At 45.3% G+C, this 20921-nt stretch overlaps 1 long non-coding RNA gene across 1 annotated transcript in view; it reads right to left on the bottom strand.

The window, feature by feature from the left end:
• Positions 1–20921, bottom strand: part of LOC137537633 (uncharacterized) — a 364959-nt gene that overhangs the window by 165756 nt on the left and 178282 nt on the right. Inside the window, exons 4-5 of the long non-coding RNA XR_011024635.1 lie at positions 20210–20245; positions 20111–20138 (exon numbers count right to left, since the gene is read on the bottom strand). This is a non-coding gene — a long non-coding RNA (uncharacterized lncRNA). The remainder of the gene's footprint in view (positions 1–20110; positions 20139–20209; positions 20246–20921) is intronic.

Genomic DNA, 20921 nt, shown 5'->3' with positions numbered 1-20921 from the left:
ACTGCCACCCATCAATCACCCCCTGTCACTGCCACCCATCAATCAGCCCCTAACCTGCCCCTTGCGGGCAATCTGATCACCCACCCACACCAATAGATCGCCCGCAGATCCGACATCAGATCACCACCCAAACGCAGTGTTTACATCTGTTCTCTCCTCCAAACACCCACTAATTACCGATCAATCACCCATCAATCACCCCCTATCACCACCTGTCACTGTTACCCATCAGATCAGACCCTAATCTGCCCCTTGCGGGCACCCAATCACCCGCCTACACGCTCAGATTGCCCTCAGACCCCCCCTTATCAATTCGCCAGGACATTATTTACATCTGTCCTTCCCTGTAATAACCCACTGATCACCTGTCAATCACCCATCAATCGCCCCCTGTCACTGCCACCCATCAATCACCCCCTGTCACTGCCACCCATCAATCAGCCCCTAACCTGCCCCTTGCGGGCAATCTGACCACCCACCCACACCAATAGATCGCCCGCAGATCCGACATCAGATCACCACCCAAACGCAGTGTTTACATCTGTTCTCTCCTCCAAACACCCACTAATTACCGATCAATCACCCCCTGTCACTGCTACCCATCAGATTAGACCCCTATCTGCCCCTAGGGCACTCAATCACCTGCCCATACCCTCAGAACGCCCTCAGACCCCAGCCCTGATCACCTCGCCAGTGCATTGCTTGCATCTATTCCCCCCTCTAATCACACCTTGAGACACCCATCAATCACCTCCTGTCACAACCTAGCTAGTGTTGGGCGAACACCTGATGTTCGGGTTCAGGAACGTTCGCCGAACATGGCCGCGATGTTCGGCATGTTCGGGCCGAACCCCGAATCCCCGAACATCCCGCTTTTGGGGGGCCTATGGGGTTGCAGGCATAAGGGGGGAGCATGCCCCGATCGCGGGGGGGGGGTCGGAAATTCCCCCCACCCCCTCCGCTAGCGCTCCCCCCTCTGCCCGCTTCCCCATACAAAAGTTTAAGGAAAGTAAAATAGTACCGGTGGTAGTGGCTGGCAGTGGCACTGTGAAGTGAGTGAGGAGGAGGAGTCCGGAGAGTGACGCGTTGAGAGAGGCCGGGCAGCGGTAGTACCCTTGTGGTACTTCCGCCCTTTCTCTGACCTCACATCCTCTGCATACGAGGGTACGCGTCACGCGTACCCTCGTATGCGTCATCACGCAGAGGACGTGAGGTCAGAGAAAGGGCGGAAGTACCACAAGGGTACTACCGCTGAACCGCCCGCTGCCCGGCCTCCCTCAACGCGTCACTCTCCGGACTCCTCCTCCTCACTCACTTCACAGTGCCACTGCCAGCCACTACCACCGGTACTATTTTACTTTCCTTAAACTTTTGTATGGGGAAGCGGGCAGAGGGGGGAGCGCTAGCGGAGGCGGTGGGGGGAATTTCCACCCCCCCCCCCCCCCCCACCGTGATCGGGGCATGCTCCCCCCTTATGCCTGCGACCCCATAGGGGGGCCGTATTCGGCCGAACAGGACCCTGTTCGGCCAGGCATTGAGCCGTTCGGGCTAACCCGAACAGTTTGGCCGAACACCACCAGGTGTTCGGCCGAACTCGAACATCACCCGAACAGGGTGATGTTCTGCAGAACCCGAACAGTGGCGAACACTGTTCGCCCAACACTACCCCTAGCACACCTACCCATCAGATCAGGCCCTAATTTGCCCCGTGTGGGCTCCTGATCACTCGGCCAAACCCTCAGATCCCCCTCAGACCCCTTCCGATCACCTCCCCAGTGCATTGATTGCATCTATTTTCCCCTCTAACCACCCCCTGAGACACCCATCAATCACCTCCTGTCACCCCTAGCACTCCTATCCATCAGATCAGGCCCAATACAACCTGTCATCTAAAAGGCCACCCTGCTTATGACCGGTTCCACAAAATTCGCCCCCTCATAGACCTCCTGTCATCAAAATTTTCAGATGCTTATACCCCTGAACAGTCATTTTGAGACATTTGGTTTCCAGACTACTCACGGTTTTGGGCCCGTAAAATGCCAGGGCGGTATAGGAACCCCACAAGTGACCCCATTTTAGAAAAAAAGACACCCCAATGTATTCTGTTAGGTGTATGACGAGTTCATAGAAGATTTTATTTTTTGTCAAAAGTTAGCGGAAATTGATTTTTATTGTTTTTTTTCACAAAGTGTCATTTTTCACTAACTTGTGACAAAAAATAAAATCTTCTATGAACTCACCATACTCCTAACGGAATACCTTGGGGTGTCTTCTTTCTAAAATGGGGTCACTTGTGGGGTTCCTATACTGCCCTGGCATTTTAGGGGCCCTAAACCGTGAGGAGTAGTCTACAAAACAAATGCCTCAAAATGACATGTGAATAGGACGTTGGGCCCCTTAGCGCAGTTAGGGTGCAAAAAAGTGTCACACATGTGGTATCGCCGTACTCAAGAGAAGTAGTATAATGTGTTTTGGGGTGTATTTTTACACATACCTATGCTGGGTGGGAGAAATCTCTCTGTAAATGGACAATTGTGTGTAAAAAAAATCAAAAGATTGTCATTTACAGAGATATTTCTCCCACCCAGCATGGGTATGTGTAAAAATACACCACAAAACACATTATACTACTTCTCCTGAGTACGGCGGTACCACATGTGTGGCACTTTTTTACACCCTAAGTGCGCTAAGGGGCCCAAAGTCCAATGAGTACCTTTAGGATTTCACAGGTCATTTTGCGACATTGTTGGTTTCAAGACTACTCCTCACGGTTTAGGGCCCCTAAAATGCCAGGGCAGTATAGGAACCACACAAATGACCCCATTCTATAAAGAAGACACCCAAAGGTATTCCGTTAGGAGTATGGTGAGTTCATAGAAGATTTTATTTTTTGTCACAAGTTAGCGGAAAATGACACTTTGTGAAAAAAAGCCAATTAAAATCAATTTCCGCTAACTTGTGACAAAAATAAAATCTTCTATGAACTCACCATACTCCTAACGGAATACCTTGGGGGTGTCTTCTTTCTAAAATGGGGTCATTAGTGGGGTTCCTATACTGCCCAGGCATTTTAGGGGCCCTAAACCGTGAGGAGTAGTCTTGAAACAAAAATGACCTGTGAAATCCTAAAGGTACTCATTGGACTTTGGGCCCCTTAGCGCAGTTAGGGTGCAAAAAAGTGCCACACATGTGGTATCTCCGTACTCGGGAGAAGTAGAACAATGTGTTTTGGGGTGTATTTTTACACATACCCATGCTGGGTGGGAGAAATATCTCTGTAAATGGACAATTGTGTGTTAAAAAAATCAAAAGATTGTCATTTCCAGAGCTATTTCTCCCACCCAGCATGGGTATGTGTAAAAATACACCCCAAAACACATTATACTACTTCTCCCGAGTACGGCGATACCACATGTGTGGCACTTTTTTGCACCCTAACTGTGCTAAGGGGCCCAAAGTCCAATGAGTACCTTTAGGATTTCACAGGTAATTTTGCGGCATTTGATTTCCAGACTACTCTTCATGGTTTAGGGCGCTTAAAATGCCAGGGCAGTATAGGAACCCCACAAATGACCCCATTTTAGAAAGAAGACACCCCAAGGTATTCTGTTAGGACTATGGTGAGTTCATAGAAGATTTTATTTTTTGTCACAAGTTAGCGGAAAGTGACACTTTGTGAAAAAAAACAATACAAATCAATTTCCGCTAACTTGTGACAAAAAATAAAATCTTCTATGAACTCACCATACTCCTATCGAAATACCTTGGGGTGTCTTCTTTCTAAAATGGGGTCATTTGCAGGGTTCCTATACTGCCCTGGCATTTTAGGGTCCCTAAACCGTGAGGAGTAGTCTGGAAATCAAATTCCGCAAGATGACCTGTGAAATCCTAAAGGTACTCATTGGACTTTGGCCCCCTTAGCACAGTTAGGGTGCAAAAAAGTGCCACACATGTGGTATCGCCGTACTCGGGAGAAGTATTACAATGTGTTTTGGGGTGTATTTTTACACATACCCATGCTGGGTGGGAGAAATCTCTCTGTAAACGGACAATTGTGTGTAAAAAAAAATCAAAAAATTGTCATTTACAGAGATATTTCTCCCACCCAGCATGGGTATGTGTAAAAATACACCTCAAAACACATTGTACTACTTCTCCTGAGTATGGCAATACCACATGTGTGGCACTTTTTTGCAGCCTAACTGCGCTAAGGGGTCCAAAGTCCAATGAGCACCTTTAGGCTTTACAGGGGTGCTTACAATTAGGCACCCCCCAAAATGCCAGGACAGTAAACACACCCCACAAATGACCCCATTTTGGAAAGTAGACACTTCAAGGTATTCAGAGAGGGGCATGGTGAGTCCGTGGCAGATTTCATTTTTTTTTTTGTCGCAAGTTAGAAGAAATGGAAACTTTTTTTTTTGTCACAAAGTGTCATTTTCCGCTTACTTGTGACAAAAAATAATATCTTCTATGAACTCATTATGCCTCTCAGTGAATACTTTGGGATGTCTTCTTTCCAAAATGGGGTCATTTGGGGGGTATTTATACTATCCTGGAATTCTAGCCCCTCATGAAACATGACAGGGGGTCAGAAAAGTCATAGATGCTTGAAAATGGGAAAATTCACTTTTTGCACCATAGTTTGTAAATGCTATAACTTTTACCCAAACCAATAAATATAGGCTGAATGGGTTTTTTTTCATCAAAAACATGTTTGTCCACATTTTTCACGCTGCATGTATACAGAAATTTTACTTTATTTGAAAAATGTCAGCACAGAAAGTTAAAAAAATCATTTTTTTGCCAAAATTCATGTCTTTTTTGATGAATATAATAAAAAGTAAAAATTGCAGCAGCAATCAAATAGCACCAAAAGAAAGCTTTATTAGTGACAAGAAAAGGAGCCAAAATTCATTTAGGTGGTAGGTTGTATGAGCGAGCAATAAACTGTGAAAGCTGCAGTGGTCTGAATGGAAAAAAAGTGCCTGGTCCTTAAGGGGTGTAAAGCCCACGGTCCTCAAGTGGTTAAACATAGGCTGTAGTAAGGAGATAGTTGGAAAGATAAGTTCTCTCACCGATCTAAGATGGCAGAAAAATGATATCACCTATTTGGGAACTAAGGTTTGTAGCAACCCAGAAGCATTATTTTCTGCTAATTTTAAAGATATAATTAAGTCCAGTTCAGATTCCCTAGAATCCTGGAATAAACCAATATTTAACAGTATAGGCAGAGTAGCAATTATTTAGACTTTCCTCCTCCCAAAGATTATTTTTTTGATACAAAACATCCCAGTTGACATTCCCCAGGCATGATTTCCGGTGATTGCACAGGTTGTTCCAAAGGTTTATTTGGCTCAACAAAACTCCCAGAATCGCCTATCATTATCTTACAAAAAGTAAAGAAGCGGGGGGTTTAGCAGCTCCCGATATGGCCCGGTATCACACTGCTAACCTTCTTAAGCGAATCCTGGAATGGGGATGCATAGGCGAGAGGAAGTGGCAGGGCCGGTTAAAGTAACAATTGGGCCCTAGGGCAAAATTAGCCTGGGGGCCCTCCAACAGATACCCCCACCCAAAAAGCGTCATTTGAGGCCCTTTGTTGCAGCCAAATTTCCCTCCTGTGCCCCTGAGCTGGCTGCTGACCCTCCACCCCATCCAGAATCCCTGGAGAGCAACAGTTAAGATGGGGGAGGGACACCTTGGGGGCCCCTACAGGCTCTGGAGCCCAGGGGCAATTGCCCATTTTTTCCTATGGTAGCTCCGGCCCTGGGAAGTGGTGAGTAGAAATGGAGGCATCGTGGGTGAACTTCAGTTTGGTCTTCTCATGGAACAAGAGTAACCTTAGTAAATTGATGGGAAGTACATCTCACCCCTTTATTAAACCTATGTTGAAAGCAATGCTAGAACTAATTAAACATGATGAAAAAAAAGAGGCAAACACCACTCCAAACCTTAAGAGATAACCCAGACTTTATACCTGGGCAGATGGTTTACACTGAATGGACTTATTAAAGATGCCAAGATAATAGATTTGTTAAATGAAAAGGCCATACCTTCAACTCTCCTAGGGAAACTCCAAGTAAGTAACTATCTAAGGACAGCCCAAAAGAGAGTCCCCTTTGGAGCAAATTTAAACAAGTTCGAATTGCTTGTTAACAATGGTACTATCCCCAATAAGGGGTTAGGTACCCTTTATAACTTCCTAAGTCAAGAAAGAGAATCTGGAAGAAGCAGAGGGGTGCATATGTGGGAAAGAGAATTGGGTATTAGGATGAGTGACATAGACTGGAATAGAGTATATAAAGATATCTCGTTACCAGCTAGCACTAATGTCCAGTTAACCCAATATAAGTTGGTCTCCAGGTGGTATTGTATACCCAGAAAAATGGATGAACAAAGAAGCTGGGAAAAGAGTGGTTGCTGGAGATGTGGAGCCCCCAGCCCATCTTATAAACACTGGTTTTGGGAGTGTCATAAACTTTGTGGTTTTTGGAAAGAGATAGAAGCCTTTATCAAGAAATATTACAGCCCAGACTTTGTGAATGATGATATTTTTTCCTTATTTGGTCAGACTAGACTGAACATAGAACATAGAACAACGATCTAAAAAATATTTTATATAACTGCTCATTGGTTGCCAGGAAAATGATAATAGATAGGTGGAAAGATGATACACTTCCCTGTTTTGCAGAATGGCGCTGCAAGATGTTATCTTTCTTGAATGTAGAATCGGGGAAGGACGTAGAACTAGAAAGAGATGAGTTACTGTCGATAAAGGAATTACGAGATAATTTAGAAGCTTATGTCTAGAGGGATTGCAATTTTTTTATATTGCTGTGCTGTTAGTAAGGAGGTCATTAAGGAGGCAAATATCTTACCCCCTGTTGTGTTGTCTTTGTTTGTTTCTTCTTTCCCCTCTTAAGTGTTACTTGCTGAACGCGAAAACTATTATGGGATACTATAAGTGTTGTACGGCATCAATCTTTCAGGGATTCACACTCAACGGCTAGACTCGCACCCATTTCTAGTAGCTCTTGCTTTCCTATAAGACCGGTGAGGGCATTTCCTTTTTTGATGTTTTGTTTTTTTTCCGTGTGCTTTGTTGTTGTTGTTGTTGTTGTTGTGTTATGTCAATATAATTGGATTAAAAAAAAAAAAAAAGAATCACCCATGAAGAGTAAATAAAATGGGAGCCATCAGATTATAATCCCTATTTTGAGTGACAGGTACATTGGAAGTAAAACATTTACAATGCAATTAATTGGGTCCCTGCAAGCGGCAGATTAGGGTCTGATCTGATGGGTAGCAGTGACAGGTGGTGACAGGGGGTGATTGATGGGTGATCAGTGGGTGCTTAGAGGGGAGAACAGATGTAAATAATGCACTGGCGAGGTGATCAGGGGGGGGTCTGAGGGTGATCTGAGGGTGTGGGCGGGTGTTTGGGTGGCCGCAAGGGGCAGATTAGGGTCTGATCTGATGGGCAGCAGTGACAGGTGGTGACAGGGAGTGACAGGGTGATTGATAGGTGATCAGGGTGTGATTCGAGTGGAGAATAGATGTAAGCAATGCACTGGTGAGGTGATCAGGGGGGTCTGAGGGTGATGTGAGGGTGTGGGTGGGTGATTGGGTGCCTGAAAGGGTCAGATGAGGATCTGATCTGATGGGTATGATTCTGATGGGTATGATGGGTAGCAGTGGCAGGTGGTGACAGGGGGTGATTGATGGGTGATCAATGGGTGATTAGAGGGGAGAACAGATTTAAATAGTGCACTGGGGAAGTGATCAGGGGGGGGTCTGAGGGCAATCTGAGGGTGTGGGCGGGTGTTTGGGTGCCCGCAAGGGGCATATTAGGGTCTGATCTGATGGGTAGCAGTGACAGGTGGTGACAGGGGGTGATGGGTGATTGATAGGTGATCAGGGTGTGATTAGAGGGGAGAATAGATGCAAGCAATGCACTGGCGAGGTGGTCAGGGGGGGGTCTGAGGGCGATCTGAGGGTGTGGGTGGGTAATTGGGTGCCCGCAAGGGGCAGATTAGGGTCTGATCTGATGGGTAGAAGTGACAGGTGGTGACAGGGGGTGATTGATGGGTGATCAGTGGGTGATTAGAGGGGAGAACAGATGTAAACAATGCACTTGGGAGGTGATCTGAGGGCGGGGGTGTGGGTGGGTGATCAGGTGCCCGCAAGGGGCAGGTTAGGGTCTGATCTGATGGGTGGCAGTGACAGGTGGTGACAGGGGGTGATTGATTGATGGGTGATTGACAGGTGATCAGTGCGTGATTACAGGGGAGAATAGATGTATACAGTACACAGGGGGGGAGGGTCTGGGGAGGATCTGAGGGGGTGGAGGGGGGGTGATCAGGAGCCCCCAGGGGGGCAGTTTAGGATCTGATCTAAAATATAGCGTTGACAGATAGTGACAGGGGGTGATTGATGGGTGATTAGGGGGGTGATTGGGTGCAAACAGTGGTCTGAGGGGGTGATCGGGGGGGGGGGGTGGTCTGAGGGGTGCTGTGGGCGATCAGGGGGCAGGGGGGGCAGGATCAGTGTGGTTGGGTGTATACTAGAAGGGCTTCCTCCTGCCTTGGTGGTCCCTCGATCACTGGGACCACCAGGGCAGGAGGCAGCCTGTATAATACACTTTGTATACATTACAAACATGATGGGGGGTGGAGAAGGGGGTGGGGACAGTGTAAAGATTAAGGAGGTTGGTAAAACTTCAAGTAGCCCATTTCGTGTAAACAAAATTGGTAAATGTGGTGGTAAAAATATAAAGTGCATGGTAACCAATGCTCGGAGCCTTGCAAATAAAATAGATGAACTAGAGTTCATTCTGAATGACAAAGGCTATGACATTGTGGGAATAACCGAGACATGGATGGATGAAAGCCATGACTGGATAGCTAATTTAAAAGGATACAATGTGTATAGGAGGGATAGAACAGGGAAAAAAGGTGGAGGGCTTTGTCTCTTTGTTAAGAATTCTTTTACAGCTGTCCTCAACGATGAGATGGAGGAAGATTGCGAACATGTGGAGTCCGTTTGGGTAAATATTCATGGTGGAAATAAAAGTTGCCAATTGCTTATTGGGGTATGCTACAGACCACCTCTTATTAATGAAGCTGCAGAACTGCGATTACTACAGCAGATTGAAAAAGCTGCAAGTAAAAATGAGGTCATAATTATGGGCGACTTCAACTTTCCAGACATTGACTGGGGTATTGAGGCTACCCATTCTGGTAAAAGCAGCAGATTTCTGGCAGCACTACAGGACAATTACTTGACTCAAATGGTAACGGAACCAACTAGGGGGAATGCGTTACTGGATCTGATCATTTCTAATAGACCAGATAATGTATCAAATGTGCAGGTTCAAGAACATTTGGGAACTAGTGATCACAACATGATAACGTTTGATCTGGTGACTGATAGGCCACGGGGCAGCGGGACCACTAAAACTATGAATTTTAGAAAAGCAAAGTTCAATCAAATTAGGCAGGCACTAAGTTTGGTGAACTGGGATAATGTACTACAAGGGGAGGACACTGAAGGGAAATGGCAAGCTTTTAAACTTATTCTCAATCAATATTGTAGTATGTATATCCCATATGGAAACAAAATGTCTAGGAATAAAAAAAGGCCTCTATGGATGAATACAAAGGTTAGGGATAAAATGAAGAGGAAAAGGAATGCCTATAAGGTCCTAAAACAGGAGGGGACCGAGGCTGCACTAAGCAATTATAAAGAGTGCAATAAAAATTGTAAAAAAGAAATTAGACTGGCAAAGATCGAAGCTGAAAATCAAATCGCTAGGGATATCAAATCTAACCCAAAAAAGTTTTACAAGTACATCAACTCTAAAAAAAGAAAGGTTGACTGTATAGGACTCCTAAAGGATGAGGGTGGGAACTCAATGGTGGATGACCAAGGTAAGGCAGAGTTATTAAATGCTTTCTTTGCTTCTGTCTTCACAAAGGAAACAGCACTGTTGCAAATTACAGAGGCAGAAGAGTCTCAATCTTCTAACTGTAATATTAAATACTTAACGCAGGAAGAAGTAAAGGCAAGACTAAATAAATTAAAAAATAGACAAGGCACCTGGCCCGGATGGCATGCATCCTCGGATCCTAAGAGAATTAAGTTCAGTTATAGCTAAGCCCCTTTATCTTATCTTTTGTGACTCTCTTGCAACTGGCAGAGTCCCAGTGGATTGGCGTACAGCCCAAGTTTTCCCATTATTTAAGAAGGGCAAAAAATCTGATCCAGGAAATTATAGACCTGTAAGCTTAACATCAGTTGTATGCAAACTATTTGAGGGGTTACTAAGAGATACTATACATGACTTCATAGTAGAAAATAATCTTATTTCTCAGCATCAACATGGGTTTACTAAAGACAGGTTCTGTTTGACTAACATGCTCAGCTTTTATGAGGTAGTGAATGCTAATATGGATATTGGGAATGCTGTAGATGTGATATACTTGGAATTTGCAAAGGCCTTCGACACTGTTCCCCACAGTAGTCTGGTGCAAAAGTTGAGGATGCAAGGACTGGGGAAGAGTTTGTGTGCATGGATAGGGAACTGGCTAATGGACAGAAAACAAAGAGTTGTGGTCAATGGATCGTACTCAAAATGGGAGACTGTTAGCAGTGGGGTCCCACAGGGGTCTGTACTGGGTCCAGTGTTCTTCAATTTATTTATTAATGACCTAGTAGATGCAGTAGTGAGCAATGTTGCTATTTTTGCAGATGATACAAAATTGTGCAGAATCATCAACTCTCAGGAAGATAGTGTCATATTGCAACAGGATCTGGATAGGATGGCTATATGGGCACATACATGGCAGATGAAGTTCAATGTTGACAAATGTAAAGTCATGCATTTTGGTCGTACCAATGGTCTAGCACCATACAAAATAAATGGGATACAGTTGGGGACATCAAACTTGGAGAAGGACTTAGGAGTACTCATCGACAACAAGTTAAATAATCGTACTCAATGCCAAGCCGTTGCAGCTAAAGCGAACAAAATTTTGGGATGCATTAAAAGGGAAATAAAAACTCGAGATGCTAGCATAATATTGCCCCTGTTTAACTCTCTAGTAAGGCCACATCTGGAATATGGAATTCAGTTCTGGGCACCACATTACAAAAAAGATATTGCAGTTTTAGAGCAGGTGCAGAGACGAGCTACAAAATTGATACGTGGGATGGAAGGTCTCGCTTACCAAGAAAGGTTAGATAAACTGGGTTTATTTAGTCTAGAGAAAAGACGCCTTAGAGGAGATCTAATTAACATGTATAAATACATCAGAGGGCAATATAATAGCTTGGCGGATGAGCTTTTTGTCCCTAGGCCTTCTCAAAGGACTAGAGGACATGATCTGCGCATGGAGGAAAAACGTTTTAGCCATTTATTTAAGAAAGGGTTCTTTACAGTAAGAGTGATTAAGATGTGGAATGCATTGCCACAGGAAGTCGTTATGGCAAACTCTATACCTGCATTTAAAGGGGGCTTAGATGCTTTCCTTGCATTGAAAGACATCCATGGCTACAATTACTAGGTTATGCCTAATGATGTTGATCCAGGGATTTTATCTGATTGCCATCTGGAGTCAGGAAGGAATTTTTCCCTTTTGGGGCTAATTGGACCATGCCTTGTGGGGGTTTTTTCGCCTTCCTCTGGATCAACAGGGTATGTGGGGGACGGGCTGGAGTTGTACTTTGTACTGGTTGAACTCGATGGACGTATGTCTTTTTTCAACCAAAATAACGATGTAACTATGTAACTATGTAACTATGTATTATACACCTTGTAGCGGCAGATCGAGGGTTAACAACCCGCCGGCGCTGCTAATTGGCTGGCGGGTTGACGTTGTGGGTGGGCGGAGCCTAATGCCGGCGGATGTGATCCCCGGCTATTCAGTCCCCCAGGTGCTGCCGCCGATCGGTGTTAGGCGGTCCTGGGGGTGCCACTTTGCCGACGCCCATAGGTAGTGGGCGGTCGGCAAGTGGTTAATAGTGTATGCTTTAAAAACATAGTAAAGTTAGCATTCATTACCTAACATACACTCATCCAGCCAAGCCTCAAACGGTTCCACCACCATACTTAAGTGGAACAGAGGTGGACAGGAAGGGCCCCATAGACACTTTTTGGGTTCTGCCACTCAAGAAGGATTGGAACCACTGAAGAACTATGCCATCAATGCCACAGTATTCCTGTAGCCTGCTTATCAAGATGTCATGGTCAACTGTATCAAAGGCTGCAGAAAGGTCTAGCAGTATCAGGATGGAGCACTCTCTTCTGTCTCTTGCCATGAGCAGGTGGTTGCAGATTTGGATGAGGGCTGTGATGTTTCCTGAAGCCAGACTGGAATGGGTCATAACTGTTGTTTTGTAAGATTTTGGCTTCTAGCTGGAGGTATACGGCTTTTTCAATTACCTTACCCAGAAAGGGTAGGTTAGATACAGGTCTGTAGCTTGTCATTGCATCTGGGTCCAGGGAAGGTTTTTTGAGGAGAGGTCTGATGATTGCTTCCTTCAGTAAAGCAGGAAATATACCTGATTGTGAGGAGCAGTTAACAATTCTGAGGAATACCAGTACAAGCAGGTCAGGGCAGTTCAACATGAACTGTGTTGGGCCAGGAGCCAGGTCACAAGTAGTTTGGCGGAGGTGAAGGAGGATGCTTGATGTGACTTCTTCATCAATTTCCTTGAAGTTTGACCAAGGTGTTACATTATCTCTGCTAATGGTCTTTGGCACTATATTAGGCTCAGGTGCTGTAAATTGGATGGCGGACCGTATAGCGGAGACTTTGTCTGAGAAGAAATGGGCAAATTGGTCACAGAAGTCCTTTGTACACTGGATTTTAAATTTTTTGCATGCCGGGTTGCAGATTTTTTCCACTGTGCGGAACAGTTAGGCTGGTTTATTAACTTAATTTGCAAACTCATGTGATAGAAAGGATGACTTTTTCTCAGTGATTACCTTTCGGTAGTTCTTCAAGAGGAGGATTAAGGCATGTTTGTCTTCAGGGGACTGAGATTTGTGCCACAGTCTTCCAAGTTTTCGGCCTAGTCTTTTCAGCTCTTTTATAGAGTTATCAAACCACTGTGCATGATGGAGTGGAGTAAGATATTTGGTGCGCAGAGGAGCAATGGTCTCAAAGGTGGAGGACAAACATTTGTTGTATTTAAAAACCAGAGTATCAGGGTCCAAGCTGAAGTCTGTCAATTCATCAAATCTGAGGTTATCTCGGATATGTTGCGGTGTTAGCCCCTTTTTAAGCGGCGATATTTTATTTGGTTATTGAACTGGTATTTGACAGCTGGTATTGAGAGGGAGAAGTGAATAGTGTGATGGTCTGACCAGGGTCGTAGCAATAGGGGTGCAGAGGTTGCGACTGCATCGGGGCCCTTGGGCCAGAGGGGCCCCGAGAGGCCCTCCCTCAACCATAGTATTAGCTCTTTGTTGGTCCTGTGCTCATAATAATTACTTCTATAAATACTTTGAATAGTGGTAATCAATAACAAACTGTTCCCCACCCCCTTCTTGCACCTCTGACACTGTAGTTGCCTTGGCAGGTTTTGGTGCACCGTATCAATAGTTATGTATAGAGTGCTTGAGGGGCCCCACTGTAAAACTTGCATCGGGGCCCACAGCTCCTTAGCTAAGCCACTGGGTCTGACCATACAACAGGATTAATTTCCACACTACCTATTGACAGACCAGTATGGAATATAAGGTCCAGAGTGTGACCTTTCTTGTGAGTAGCAGTACAGTAATAACTTTTCATCAACACCAAAGGATGTTGTGTGTGTTTGTTTAGCATTACTTCTGTGAAGTTTATGTTGCAGTTACTACAATCCTGACGTGAGGAAACTCGCTTCCGTTTAGATGCATACCTATGCAGAAGGAAGACTGTGGGTACCATAGAGCTTTTTCAGTTCTGTCTGGTCAGTCGTTCCAGTGCTGTCCCCTGTGCTGCAACCGTCTGTGTCTTCAGTACTCCTCGGGCAGCCTTTGGAAGTACTTGCATCCCCAAATGCTTCTGAAGACAGGCACATCTGTACTGCACTCTGCCCAGGCTCAGAAGAATGCACTCTTCTTCGGTTGTGCTCAGGGACACAAGTACATCCAAAGGATGCCTGAGGAGTGCAGAAAAGGTATTCAACCTAGCAGGTCAAATTATATCAACGAGGTATGATGCTGGAGAGACGGGATGGAGGAAGGACCAGGAAGGCTCTATGGTATCCAGAGCTTTCACTCCACATAGGCAAATTCGTTTCCTGTTGTTACAATACAATGTTTTTGTGCTGAGAAACACTGGAGTGCAATATAATGTGTATTCTTGAAATCCCAAATATGTTGCAGATGTTTAAAGTAGGGGAAATCAATTTGTAGTATTTTGGATCAAGTATCATAATAGTGCTTAACAATGATTATACAGTATTACAGAAGTAAGAGCAGCATTCTTGCATTAAATGTTTACTTAGCTTACACTTCAAGTTTATGATACTGCAATCTGTTCCACAAAGGGGTATGCCTCTTTCTGCAGAAATTCTTTGCTCTGTAGCCTCTGACACATTGCTGTCATAGTGAATCATGAGGCGCGGCAGGAAGAGTAACCCCCCACAGGATGACTCAAACTGAACATATTCAGCAGAGAATCATGTAATCCATTCTCTACTTTATGCCATACCTAAAACTTCTGCCACAAGTTTTCCAGTACATCATAGAGTCAGCAATCACTCTGCTGTACAATACAAAATTTCTGCATAGCCGTGGTGGGTGTGGTTCAAATAAAGCTCAGCTAATACCAAGAAAGAAAAAAAAAAGATTGCACAATGTTTAAGCACTCTTGCCAAGAGACGTGGGAGAGGAAAGTTATAAACTGCTTTACTGATATCCAGAGCTGGGACTCTGGAGTTCTACAATGTTCCTCCTAAAAAACAGTTTTCTTTCAATGTTAAGTGATATGATGGCCTTGTAGAGCAAAGGTATTTTGTTTGAGGACAGACATGGTGCAATTTATGTATACATTTGGCAAGTAATTAGTCAGAGCAAATAAGAAAGCACAGAATATCCACATGCAGTGTTGCTGGAGTGTGTACTATATCTTAAAGAGAATCTGTACTCTAATATTCTTACACTAAAAAGCATACCATTCTATTCCTTATTTTCTCCTGTGCCCCTCTGTGCTGTTTCTGCCACTCTCTGCTGCAATCCTGGCTTGTAATTAACAGTTTTAGGCAATGTTTACAAACAAACTAACCAGCTTCTAATAGGCTCAGCTAAGCATAGTGTGTGAGTATGCAGGGGGCCTGCAGAGGGTGTGTATCGCTTCTACCAATCACAAGCAGCCCTGCACATTCCACACAATCAAAGCCTTAGCCCGACAAACAGGACAGAGGAAAGATACATTGATTTATTACAGAGACAGTGTAATTAGGAAGAGCTGCAGTAAGCCCCAGCACATTAGAACAGGCATAGGAACTCATAGGATAGAAGAACTAAGGCTGAAAAAATTGTTACAGAGTCTCTTTAACATTGTAGCCTGTGTGGGGGGAACTGGCTGCTGGGGCAGTTTCTAGGCTAAATTGCACCCAGGGCGAGGGTGTAAAAACTGCGCCCCCTTCCCCCCACCCCGTGGACTCGCGAACCCTTACTCTTTAGGAATATTCACACACCCATAGGTCACAAGTAGATCTGCCTACTTACTATTGACCAGCCACTCATCCAGGAGGAAACAGGGACCAGGAAAGCACACAGGTGACGAGAGCCCGGAAAGCCATCTCCTCCATGGGCACCGCATACTGACAGCCTGCAGTACCGGTACAGGACATCAGGTGTCATCACGCGGTGGTGACGTGATGATGACTTGACGTTGGACGCACACAGCTCAGGAGGAGTCAAGGAAGGTGATCGCACTGGTAATCTTCTTTCTTCTTTTAGTTGGCTGCACCACACGTCAACAGCTCCCTAGCAGTTATGTCCTTCTGCCTGCGTCCCCCTTCTGCTTGCTGGTTTGCGCCCAGGGCGGTCGCCCTGTCCGCACTGCCCAAGAAACGGCCCTGGGTGTGTGTGTGAGGGGACAGACAGGCTTTGATGGCTGCAGGGAGGAGAGGGAGCGAGCGCACGCGTAGCTATTGACGCATGCACTCCTCCAGGTTGCTAAGCAACCGAGACGCGCGGGAAGGAGGCTCGGGGGATGCGAGGGCCGGTCGCGCAGATATCGTGAGGTTACAGGATGGGATGCGCGCGCAGGGAGCCGTTCAGAGGTGAGGTAAATGGCTCTCTAAAGGGGATGATGGCACAGTTAGGATGCGGGGGTGAGAGGGAGCAGATGGACACAGCGACGCACCTGAATGAGGGACCGCACTAGGAAGGGGAATTCTTGGCTAATCTCCTCTACCTCCAGCCATCAATCACTCCAGGGCTGACAAGACAGAAGAAGGAATGTGAGCAGTATTCCGGGCAGCAAAGAGCCAGCAAGATATGAGAGAGGGGGGACAGTAATACAGCCGCTAGAACAGAGGGAATATCAAGTTGATGAGTATATATGATATTTTGTTTTGTTATCCAGCCAGCCAGTGGCACAGAGAGGAAGTACTTTCAGCATAAGACCCCTGAAAACAGCTAGGACAGCGTTCTCAAACAGAGAGTATATTTTTGGTGAAACAGTGAAATAAGAATGGCTTGTCTGCCTTTGAAGGATTATTTCGTATTTTTCCTGGAACTTATTTTTCATATATATATATATATATATATATATATATATATATATATATATATATATATATATACAGTATATATATCTTTGCGGCATTTTGACTTTTGTGACTGTGTGAAAGATTAAGAAATATTTTTCTTTTTTATTTTCTTTGAACCTCACTAGAAGGTCAATTCTTCTATCTAGAAAATGATTGTAGCCTTACTGAGAGCTGAACTTACTTAACCCCTAAGAACTGCATATATCCTAATTGCTGTACATACAGTAAGTGGCTCACATATAGGAGGTAGTGTTGGGCGAACATCTAGATGTTCGGGCCGAACGGGCCGAACAGGCCGAACATGGCCGCGATGTTCGGGTGTTCGAGCCGAACTCCGAACATAATGGAAGTCAATGGGGACCCGAACTTTCGTGTTTTTTAAAGCCTCCTAACATGCTACATACCCCAAATTTACAGGGTATGTGCACCTTGGGAGTGGGTACAAGAGGAAAAAAAAAATAGCAAAAAAGGCTTATAGTTTTGAGAAAATCGATTTTAAAGAGACTCCGTAACAAAAATTGCATCCTGTTTTTTATCATCCTACTAGTTCCAAAAGCTATTCTAATGTGTTCTGCTTTACTGCAGCACTTTCTGCTATCACTATCTCTGTAATAAATCAATGTATCTTTCCCCTGTCAGACTTGTCGGCCTGTGTTTGGAAGGCTGCCAAGTTCTTCAGTGTTGTGGTCCTGCTATGAACTCACCCTTCCAGGCCCCTTTATGCACACTGCCTGTGTATTATTTAGATTAGAGCAGCTTCTCTCTTCTCTCTTATCTTTTACAAGCTGGATAAATCGTCCTCTGAGCTGGCTGGGCTTTCACATACTGAAGAATTACAGACAAGGGCAAAGCTGTTTGCAGGAGAAAAACAAGCAGCCTGAAACTTCAGTGCATGAGAACTGCAGGGGGGAAGAAACACACAATGATCTCTTGAGATTCAAAAGGAAGGGTGTATACAGCCTGCTTGTGTATGGATGTATTTTCTATGTGTGGACATACTGTACATCAACCTACTTCCTGTTTTGGTGGCCATTTTGTTTGTTTATAAACAAACTTTTTAAAACTTTTTAAAACTGTTTTTAAACTGTTTTTTTTAATGCGGCGAGGAGTGGCGAAATTGTGACAGAGGGTTATAGGAGATGTCCCCTAACGCACTGGTATGTTTACTTTTGTGCGATTTTAACAATACAGATTCTCTTTAAAGTTTCAAAGGGAAAACTGTCTTTTAAATGCGGGAAATGTCTGTTTTCTTTGCACAGGTAACATGCTTTTTGTCGGCATGCAGTCATAAATGTAATACAGATGAGAGGTTCCAGGAAAAGGGACCGGTAATGCTAACCCAGCAGCAGTACACGTGATGGAACAGGAGGAGGGCGGCGCAGGAGGAGAAGGCCACGCTTTGAGACACAACAACCCAGGCCTTGCATGAGGACAAGAAGCGTGCGGATAGCAATTTGCTTTTTGTCGGCATACAGTCATAAATGTAATACAGATGAGAGGTTCCAGGAAAAGGGACCGGTAACGCTAACCCAGCAGCAGCACACGTGATGGAACAGGAGGAGGGCGGCGCAGGAGGAGAAGGCCCCGCTTTGAGACACAACAACCCAGGCCTTGCATGAGGACAAGAAGCGTGCGGATAGCAATTTGCTTTTTGTCGGCATGCAGTCATAAATGTAATACAGATGAGAGGTTCCAGGAAAAGGGACCGGTAACGCTAACCCAGCAGCAGCACACGTGATGAAACAGGAGGAGGGCGGCGCAGGAGGAGAAGGCCACGCTTTGAGACACAACAACCAATCCTATACAGTGGCGGGTGAGCGGTGTACTACTGTTCCCAGCAGAGACACAGAGTGGCAGTAAACACAATGCTATATAGTGTGGGGGAGCGGTGTACTACTGTTCCCAGCAGCGACACAGAGCACAATGCTATACAGTGGTGGGTGAGCAGTGTACTACTGTTCCCAGCAGCGACACAGAGCACAATGCTATACAGTGGTGGGTGAGCGGTGTACTACTATTCCCAGCAGCGACACAGAGCACAATGCTATACAGTGGTGGGTAAGCGGTGTACTACTGTTCCCAGCAGAGACAAAGAGTGGCAGTAAACACAATGCTATATAGTGTGGGTATGACTGGTGTACTACTGTTCCCAGCAGCGACACAGAGCACAATGCTATACAGTGGTGGGTGAACGGTGTACTACTGTTCCCAGCAGCGACACAGAGCACAATGCTATACAGTGGTGGGTGAGCGGTGTACTACTGTTCCCAGCAGCGATACAGAGCACAATGCTATACAGTGGTGGGTGAGCGGTGTACTACTATTCCCAGCAGCGACACAGAGCACAATGCTATACAGTGGTGGGTGAGCGGTGTACTACTGTTCCCAGCAGCGACACAGAGCACAATGCTATACAGTGGTGGGTGGGTGAGCGGTGTACTACTGTTCCCAGCAGCGACACAGAGCACAATGCTATACAGTGGTGGGTGAGCGGTGTACTACTGTTCCCAGCAGCGACACAGAGCACAATGCTATACAGTGGTGGGTGGGTGAGCGGTGTACTACTGTTCCCAGCAGCAACACAGAGCACAATGCTATACAGTGGTGGGTGAGCGGTGTACTACTGTTCCCAGCAGAGACACAGAGTGGCAGTAAACACAATGCTATACAGTGGTGGGTGAGCGGTGTACTACTATTCCCAGCAGCGACACAGAGCACAATGCTATACAGGGTGAGCGGTGTACTACTGTTCCCAGCAGCGACACAATGACTGGGGGGACCCTGGCTAGCCTGGCTGGAGAGAGAACTACCCTGCCTGCCTACCCAAAGCTAAACCCACAGACAAATGGCGGAGAAATGACGTGGATCGGGTATTTATTTACCCGAACCACGTGACCCGTTCGGCCAATCAGAGCGCCGTTCGGGTCCGAACCACGTGACCCGTTCGGCCAATCACAGCGCTAGCCGAACGTTCGGGGAACGTTCGGCCATGCGCTCTTAGTTCGGCCATATGGCCGAACAGTTTGGCCGAACACCATCAGGTGTTCGGCCGAACTCGAACATCACACGAACAGGGTGATGTTCTGCAGAACCCGAACAGTGGCGAACACTGTTCGCCCAACATTAATAGGATGCCATAAGAGAGATGGCTGAAACATGTCCCTGTTCCTTGTACATGCGTAAGGAGCTAATGCTGTGTCCTGTCTGCTGAATATATATTGTATTTCCTCGTGTGCTACATCCCTATATTTCCAAGAAAGAGAACCCTTTTACCCTTTTCTTGGTTGTATGAATAAGATGATTCAGGGATATTAAGAAATAAAAGAAAACTCACTGTCAGAGCGGGTCATCCATCTGGGTTCCTGAAAGAGAAAAAGGAGAAATAATTAACATGGACATTTATCAGCATAAATGAATGTTATGGGTTAATTACCTATTAAGTGACTCCGCTGATGGTGTTTGGATTACCCTGTACAAAGAAAAAGAGAACTGTCACTGTCTACAAAGTTTATACACAGAGAACACAAGAACTTTTTTGAACTGATATTTTTCTTTTTAACTTACCTGTATGAGCAGAAGACAAATCCATTAGGCTAATCCATTTTTGGCACTTGTTTATGAACTACCGTATATTCCGGCGTATAAGACGACTGGGTGTATAAGACGACCTCCCAACTTTTTCAGTTAAAATATAGAGTTTGTGATATACTCGCCGTATAAGACTACCCCTCTTCCAAAGTACACCAAATTAAAAAAAAAAATCACTTACTGGTGCTGTACTGTATGTGGTACCCAGTATATAACAGTATATAGTCAATTGACTGGTTGGATTGGTGAACTCTCTCTCTCCCTAAGTGGATTGGTCAGCTCTCCTTGTCTACCTGTTTATCAGAGCAGTATGAAAGAATAGATTGCGCTGTGCCCATAAAATACGCCTCTTTCACCCCTCTGGCCCACCTTTGTATCCTATTTACCTCCCTCACTGCCTCTCAGAACTCACACATATGCGCCTGCGCCGCTTCACTACAGTCCTCAGCAGCAAGATCTGAGAGACGGTAACAGGATAGGGGGTATCACCCAGCATCAATGATACTCGGCGTATAAGACGACCCCCAACTTTTCAGAAGATTTTCAAGGGTTCAAAA

The sequence above is a fragment of the Hyperolius riggenbachi genome, chromosome 11, assembly GCF_040937935.1.
Source record: "Hyperolius riggenbachi isolate aHypRig1 chromosome 11, aHypRig1.pri, whole genome shotgun sequence".
NCBI lineage: Eukaryota > Metazoa > Chordata > Amphibia > Anura > Hyperoliidae > Hyperolius > Hyperolius riggenbachi.
This window is presented reverse-complemented; position numbering and strand designations above follow the sequence as displayed.